We start from the raw sequence: 8,396 nt of genomic DNA, 5'->3' as shown, positions 1-8,396 counted from the left end.
TCTATTCCCATTATAGAGTATGTTTGGGCTGAGGGTTTAAAGGCCATGCAGAATCCAGCGACGGTCCCCCCAGTTGTTTCCCGGCTGGAGAAGAAATATAAAGCACCGAGGGCAGCCCTGCTTGTCTCACTGGACAGCCGAAACCAGACTCTGTAATCTCCCAGGCACCACAGAGTAAATCTAAAAATCCATCAACGCCACTGACTACACCACCAGATAAGGAAGGGAGACGTCTAGATAATGTCGGAAAGAAGTTCTCGACTATGGCCAGTCTTCTTGTTAGAGCGGCGAATGCTCTGGTGATCCTGGAGAGATATGATCGCCAGATGTGGTGTGACTTGACCCCATTTGTGGAGGAACTTCCTGATGGCTCAAAGGATGAAGTAAGAAAGATCTTGCTGGAGGGTGAGCGTGCCTCTTCGGAGGTAATAGATTGCGCTATGGACATAGCGACAACGGCCTTCCGAACGCTGGCAGGTTCGGCAGTGTTGCGCCGTCAGGGCTGGTTGAGAGCTACGTGGTTTCGACAAGAGGTGTAAAATAAGATTCTAAATTTGCCTTACAATGGTAAAATGTTGTTTGGCAAGCACGTGGATGATGCCCTGCAAGGGATAAAGAAGGATACGGACACGGCTAAATCCCTAGGAACTTTGACCTACAGTAAAGTCCCTTTTAGGGGTGCAAGAGGAAGAGGTTTCTCATCCTACAGAGGCGGAAACCAGCAGCGCAGTTCTTCTTACTCACAACAAACATACAAGCCCCAATACTCTCAACGGCAACGTCAGTCGGCGTCTTTCTCTCGCCAGCCATCAAGAGGGCATCAAGTCCAACAGGGGATAGGATAGGATAGGATAGGATGTGAATTTGTAGAGCGCGAATTGCTGCCCGGAGGCGTCCAAGCGCTATGAATACCGTGAGTCCGACCCTGAGGACCCAGAGGGGAGAGAGTGGGAGTTAGTTAGACTGGGTAAAATAGGAAGGTTTTCAGCTGTTTACGGAAGACCGTAAGGTTGGAGTTAGATCTTAAATGCAGTGGAAGGGCGTTCCAGTCCCTGGCAGCATTGTAGGAAAACGTCCTACCTCCAGATCTATATCTTTTAATTCTGGGGGTCACTGCGAGAAAGGTCTGATTAGATCGTAGGTTTCTGTTGGGCATGTAGTTGGTGATTAGATCCTGCGTGATCCTGGGGCCAGTGTTCCAGAATGACTGGTGAACTATGCACATGGCTTTGAACATAACTCTCTGGCGCACCGGTAGCCAGTGAAGGGTTGCTAGTCCGGAACTTACTGACTGTCTGCGGGGAAGGTCGAGTAACATGCGTGCTGCGCAGTTCTGAACTATTTGGAGCCTTCTCAGAGTAGATTCCGGAGCACCGAGGTAAAGTACATTATTAAAATCAAGGCGGGATTGAATCAAACCTTGTACAGCTGTTTGTTTGGCTTCCATGGGAAGGAGGGAGAAAATTTTCTTAAGCATCCTCATGATGCCGAAGCAAGTAGCTGAAAGTTTCATGACTTGTACATTGAAAGACAGAGGTCTGTCCATCCACATTCCAAGGCTTTTAATGCTGTTTTTAGGGGTTGGTGGAGGGCCCATACTGGGCGGTCACAGGGCGACGGGGAAGCTGGGGTCCGGAAGGCCTAGGACCATGAGCTCGGGGAGAGACAATTGCAGGAAACAATAGCGGCCCTGTGGCTCTTTCTACTGTTCCTGTTCCCTCGTCACAACTGTAGTGTAGTTCCTAGTTTCCCACTAGGCCCTGCGCATTGGAATAACATAAACAGTAGTATCGACGTGGAACTGCGGATATTCCAGGCCTCCACTGACTATGCTAAACTTAATTGGGTGTGTTACCAACTAGCTCAGAGGTCACTGGAAACTTTCTTCTCTGCATGGGAAGTGATCAGCTTCCCTGGCACAGACAAGAAGGGATTCAGCTTTCCAACAACCGTGGAACATGACAACTTTGCTCCTCAGATCAAGAGTCAATCTCTAGGGTCGTGTGAAACAATAGACATGTATTTCACTCAGTCAGTTTAGTGCAGTTTACTTTCACGAGATGTAGAGAATAGAGAGACGGGCGTTTGTCAATAAAAGGTTATCATTTATTGAACAGTCTTTCTTCTCGTACAAGAGAAATGTATTGCCACAATTGCAAGACTTGTTATTATAAAAAGTACGTACAGTAAGATAAGTATTGCGAAATAGAACTGTAAAAGCATTGATATGGTTTCTTAGCCATACAATGGTTTAAAAGTAATAAAACATATATACAGTCATATATACATTAGGCTAAAATACTCAACTGGTGCTTCTAACTATGCCTACCCCAGTGTGCCTGACCTAAGCCTAACACGTGGAAGGGGAGTAAGTAAGTAGCTTTAAGTTAAGTTGGTTTTGCCAAGGTTTGCTTCAAGAATTCTCATCTAAGGGTTTAGTCAACACCATACCTCTGAATAGAATGATGGAAGTCTGGTATTTCCTTCAGGGGGCACTCGGTATCCCAGTCACCCGCAAGGGTAGACCGGAAACGCTGGAGCTGGATTTCTCTGCAGGAGAAAGGCAGCGGCTCTCTTCTCAGCGCGTCGAGGAGGAGGAGGCGGGGGACAGCGTCCGCGGCAGCTGGAATCTGCTGGATGTCTTCGCAGAGGGACGGCTGTTCAGCTCCTAAGCGTACTGCACCATTGTTCGCGCTTTAGCAGCGATAAAGGTATCAGTAGCTTCACCACCAAGGGGACAGCAGTCTGCAGCGACAGGGTGCTAGCTTCACCAACACGGGGTCTTGCAGACAGCTAACAACAGGCAACGAGCAACGAGCTATTGCTTAAGGCAACGTTGGTAATATTTATACCTGACAGGTGCCGGGTTTGACGCAAGTTTGCTGGACATAAGACGTCAATTAAAGATGTCACTAGGAAGTGATAGTTATCAGTTGCTCATTAGAGTTCCATTACTAATCAAAACACAGCAAGCGGAGATTTCCAGGTTTGCTGAGTTTTTATCTTGTTGAAGAACTCGGAGTGTTAATCTAGGAATATCAGATAGTGACTCCTGCCCTGTCATTGCACTAATTGGTCGCAAAGGAAGTGGCAGAGAGCTATGCTGGAATGTGGCTCTGTTCGTGTGAGGCCAGAGATGACTTTTCTGAAAATCGCACTTGAACGGTTATGCCAATATAGGGAATAAATGGATTTATAGCCGAATAGGGGCATAAGGTCACAGTATCGATCAGGAACCTAGATAAACACATAACACAACCAGTGGGGGCAGGATTGTCCATTGTCTACACAGCTGGAAGGTCATATCATCAGACCAGTGGGTTCTGAATATCATCAAAACAGGACACACTTTGGAGTTTCAAAATCTTCCACCAAACAGAGCTCCAAATGCCATAACGTCAAAACATCTGGGACTTCTTCGTCTCGAAGCCCACCAACTCTTCATCAAGGGGGCAATAGAAGCTGTACCTCACTCCCAAAAGGGGAAAGGATTTTATTCCAGGTTCTTCCTGGTTCACAAGACAGAGGAGAAATGGCGTCCGATACTAGATCTACGGGAGCTCAACACTTATCTCATCAAGGTGTCGTTCAGGATGGTCACCTTTTAAGATATTTTACGTCTTCTCAATCCAGGGGACTACTTGGCCACTCTGGATTTGGAGGATGCATATTTCCATGTACCCATCCACCCAGCTCACAGGCAATATCTACGGTTCACAGTAGGCAAGAGCCACTTTCAGTTCAAGGTGCTGCCTTTTGGTCTGCGGTCCGCACCGAGAATTTTCAAGAAAGTACTAGCTCCTGTGGCGGTTTTTCTCAGGAGGCAGTCTTTGTAAGTCTTCCCATACTTGGACGATTGGCTGGTGAAAGCTCCTTCATTCCAGGAAGCTTCCAGGGCTGTCACAACCTGCAGGACACTTTTCCAACAGTTAGGACTTTGACTCAACAAGGAAAAGTCGGTCTTGCGACCATCCAAGGCAACAAAGATTTTAGGGGCGATTCTGGACACAGATTGCTGCAAAGCTTTCCCGTCGAGAGAACGCCAGAAGAATCTCACTCTGTCAGCTTGCATTCTACGATCAAGGAAATTTCTATCAGTACGTCGTTACAAATCCCTTCTAGGATCGATATCATCCTGCATACCATTGATTCCGCACTGCAGGCTAAGAATGCGTCTACTGCAGGAACAATTGGACAAACAATGGCGTCAGGCAACAGGTTCCTTCGACGACAAAATCATAGTCACGCCGGTCATGAAAAAAGCAAGCGACTGGTGGTCGAGGAAAGAGTACATTTCAGTGGGTTTAACGTTCAAGCTTCCTCCATTTCCCATCGTGTTAACGATGGATGCTTCTATGGAGGTTTGGGGAGCGGTTCTCCTGGAACTCAGAGCCAGTGGCCACTGGAGCACAACCCAATGCAAGTTCCACATCAACCTGCTAGAACTTATAGCTATCCGTCTAGCCTTGCAGACTTTCCTTCCAAGAATCCAATACCGTTCAGTGCTGGTTCGTACAGACAACACCCCGGCCATGCATTACATAAACAAGCAGGGCGGGACGAGATCCTGTTCCCTTTCCATGGAAGCGCAGAGAATTTGTAACTGGGTAATGCAACACAAGATTACTCTGTCAGCGGAACATCTCGCAGGGACGCTCAATTCCACAGCGGATGCTTTGAGTCGCCAGAGGTCAATCAGCCACGAGTGGGAATTGAATCAGATCATTCTAGAGGAGATCTTTTCACGTTGGGGGACCCCAACGATCGACCTGTTTGCGATGCCTCAGAACGCCAAATGCCAGTGCTACGCAAGCAGGGATCACCATCAGGGATCCTTGGGGAATGCGCTTTTCATTGCTTGGTACGGCGCATTTGTCTACGCCTTTCCACCAATTCCTCTAATCCCAAGACTGATCAGGAATCTCAAGGCGGAGCCGTGCGGAATGATATTAATAGCACCAGCATGGCCCCGACAGTTCTGGTACACGGAGCTTCTCCTACTCTCTCAGGACCATCCGATTCTTCTGCGGCCTGTTCCATCGCTGTTGTCAATGACTCAGGGTCAGGTGCTCCATCCACATCTGAACTTCCTCCAATTGACAGCGTGGCTCCTGAGTACAGAGAATTCCAGCATTTAAATATCCCAGGAGAATGTAGGGACATTCTGGCTCAGGCCCGTGCGCCTAGTACAAATAAGAGCCATCGGGCGAAGTGGAAGAGGTTTTGTCTTTGGTGCCAGAAACAGGGGGTACATCCATATACGTCGGCCCCGCACCAGCTTTTGCCTTACATCCTTTCTCTAGCAAAATCTGGATTGGCGCATTCGTCTGTTAAAGTTCATCTTGCAGCCATTTCAAGATTTAGACCCACGTCATCAGGCCCTTCCCTTTGGTCGGCAAGAATTGTTAAGCAGTTTCTGAAGGGTTTATTCAGAGTTTTTCCTCCAGTCCGGCCTCCACCACCGGCTGGCACCTTAATTTGGTTCTTTCGCACCTGATGAAATCTCCGTACGAGCCTATTCACATGGCGGATATGAAATTTGTGTCATGGAAACTTGTTCTTCTCTGGCATTGACTATTGTGGAACCCTTTCTACAATTCAAAAATGATGTTCTAATCCTGCGGACAAATCCTAAATTTATCCCAAAAGTCCCTTCAGAATTCCATCTGAATGAGCCGGTGATCTTAAAATCTTTCTTTCCACAGCCCTCTACGCCAGCAGACATTCACAGATGCCTGAAACTTTACTTGGAACGGACAAGGCCATTCAGAAAGTCTTCTCAGCTCTTTGTCTCCTTCAGTGCTCAAAGGAGGGGATAACCAAATTTCAAAAGCCTGTATTTCTCACTGGATATCAAAATGCAATCCAGTTTTGCCATCGAGAAGCAGGCAAGCCTCTGGAGCGCACAGTTCCTGCTCATTCTACGAGAGCGATGGCATCATCCGTGGCCCTCTTCTTAGGGGTCCCGATAAAGGACATCTGTAGAGCGGCAACGTGGAGCAGTATCCACACCTTCACTCGGCACTACTGCCTGGATTCTTCGGTGAAGGAGGTTGCAGCAGTGGATCAAGCAGTCTTGAAGAACCTTTTCCAATAAGACGGTGAGCTTTCCTTTCTATCCCGCCTTCCTATTTGGAATATTTTGTATCACTAGTGAGTTGTTCTTCTGCTTGGTATGACAATGGATATATATTTATATGCAAGAAACAACATATGCATTATGTGTACTGCTAGCTACTTTGATACAAAGCATGGGAATCTATGAAAGTTCCAATACTGGGGCAAGAAAACAAGTTACTTACCTGTATTGGTAACTTTCATAGATTCCCATGCGCCCACCCGCCTCCCTGGGAAAGCTCAGCCTTCAGCAGATGTGGTGACTGTTACACAACGGCTACGAAAATCTGAGGCTCTGAGGCTCTCTCGGGAAGGTTCTATGGGGTGAGGCTGATCTGATTGGTTATTGCAGAAGTTTGGTCTCTTTTACAAAAAGAGGTGGGTAAGCTACAAAAGGGGATGAGGCCTAGGCCTATTGATTCACTTTTGTGCTTACTACTAGGTTATTTATTTTTACCGAGGCTCCCATTCCGACGACGGGGAGTGATACAAAGCATGGGAATCTATAAAAATACCAATACTGGGGAACCAAAGTTACAGGTAAGTAACTTGTTTTCTTGTTTTGATATTGACATGCACAAGGTAACAGGTACCACCCAGTGCCTGCCACATTGTCCATGCCAATGTAGGGGGTTACCACAGGTACCCCCCAAATGCACCCCCAACAGTCAGTGGGCCTTCTGCCGGCCCCCAACATTGAAAACCGCATGCCTATCCAGTCCGACATGGATGCCCCAAACATCCGAAAGTTGCGGGGGTGAAACATTGCAGGATGGCGATTGGATCGCCCCCGCTTGGCCGGTGGTGGCAATCTGCCCAGCATACTAATGGTACCCTAAATGTTGGTTGTAATTTTATAAATATAGGGGCTGATTACGATGGCGGAAAATCCGCGACCGCCGACCCGGCGGTGAGGACCACAGGCTCGACGGTCGTGGATTTACAGCCATCACCCTTAAAATTCCCACCCCTGCATAGGAATGATGGTGGGAAGGGAAAAGGAACCTCGGCGGATGGAAAGACCATCCGCCGTGGTTCTGCAAGGCCTTTTCCGCCCGCCTTCAAGTACAAGGGGTCTATGGAGGTGGTACCGTGCAGGTACCGCCGTGGTCATTTGGATGCCTGTCTTTTGCGGCGAAGTTCCCGCTGCAAAAAGACAGGTGGAAATGCCTTTGGGGGCCTGTTGCGGGCCCCCAGGGGGTTGGGGTGTGGGGTGGTGCACGTGGGGGGTGCCTATGGTACCCCCCTACATTTGCATGTACAATGTGGCAGGCACCGCACGGTGCCTGCCATGTTGTACATGCAAGTGTAAAACATGTATTTTTACATTGTGGTGGGTGCTGCCACCCGCCACATTTGAAACATACAAGATGCGCCCACCAGTGTGGCGGGCGCATCCTAATTCGTTGTGCGGGACCGCCGCACCTATGGCGGGCGGTCCCTTTTCCACCAGCGAGCCATCGTAATCGGCCCCTCTGTTTTTAAAAATATAGAAATCTTCAATATTACTTTTTTATATATGCTCTTTTTTAAACTTCTAATTAGTGTTAGTGTTATGTATTTTAGTATGTATTTTAAATGTAAATCTCTTTTTTGTATAATGTTTTTTTTGGTAGATAATTATATTAATGGATTTTTTAGTATTTTTCTTTCGGTTTGCGTACTTGATTTTATGGTGAAATAGGGTGTGAACTTATTTCATTATTATAATTTATGGATTATATTTAGAGTTTTAATACTTTTTGAATTATGACGTCATATTGTGAATATTGGTAATTATTATTTTATTACTTACTTTGAAAATTATAGTTCGTCAATATTAATTAACTACTTGCTAAATATAATGGTCATTGTGTAATATTTTCTTAGATACCCATTGTGTGGTTTATAGGGAGTGAAGTGTGTGAAGTAAGGTTTTTATGATTAATTACCAATTCGTTCATTGCTATTAATTAATTAATTGAAAATGTATTATGGAAATTGTGTATTTAATTTTAGTCACAGCTTAAGGGTTTTAAGGGTGTAAATTGCGGTAAGTAATTATTTTTCATTAATTATTAATAATTATTGCAACATTAAATACGGAAATTATGAAATGTATTTTTTTGTGTGGGTTGTGGTGTTTATATGCCTTAAGGTTGGAAAGTGAATCATGTTTAATTTTGTAAAGATTTTTGGATCGTTGATATTAAATATTTATATATATTTAATTAGTGTAATTCTTTATATTTTTGGGGTGTGTGTTGCATTTTTATCGTGCAAAGGGTGTGTAGTACATT

The sequence above is a fragment of the Lissotriton vulgaris genome, chromosome 7 (assembly GCF_964263255.1).
Source record: "Lissotriton vulgaris chromosome 7, aLisVul1.2, whole genome shotgun sequence".
Taxonomy (NCBI): domain Eukaryota; kingdom Metazoa; phylum Chordata; class Amphibia; order Caudata; family Salamandridae; genus Lissotriton; species Lissotriton vulgaris.
This window is presented reverse-complemented; position numbering follows the sequence as displayed.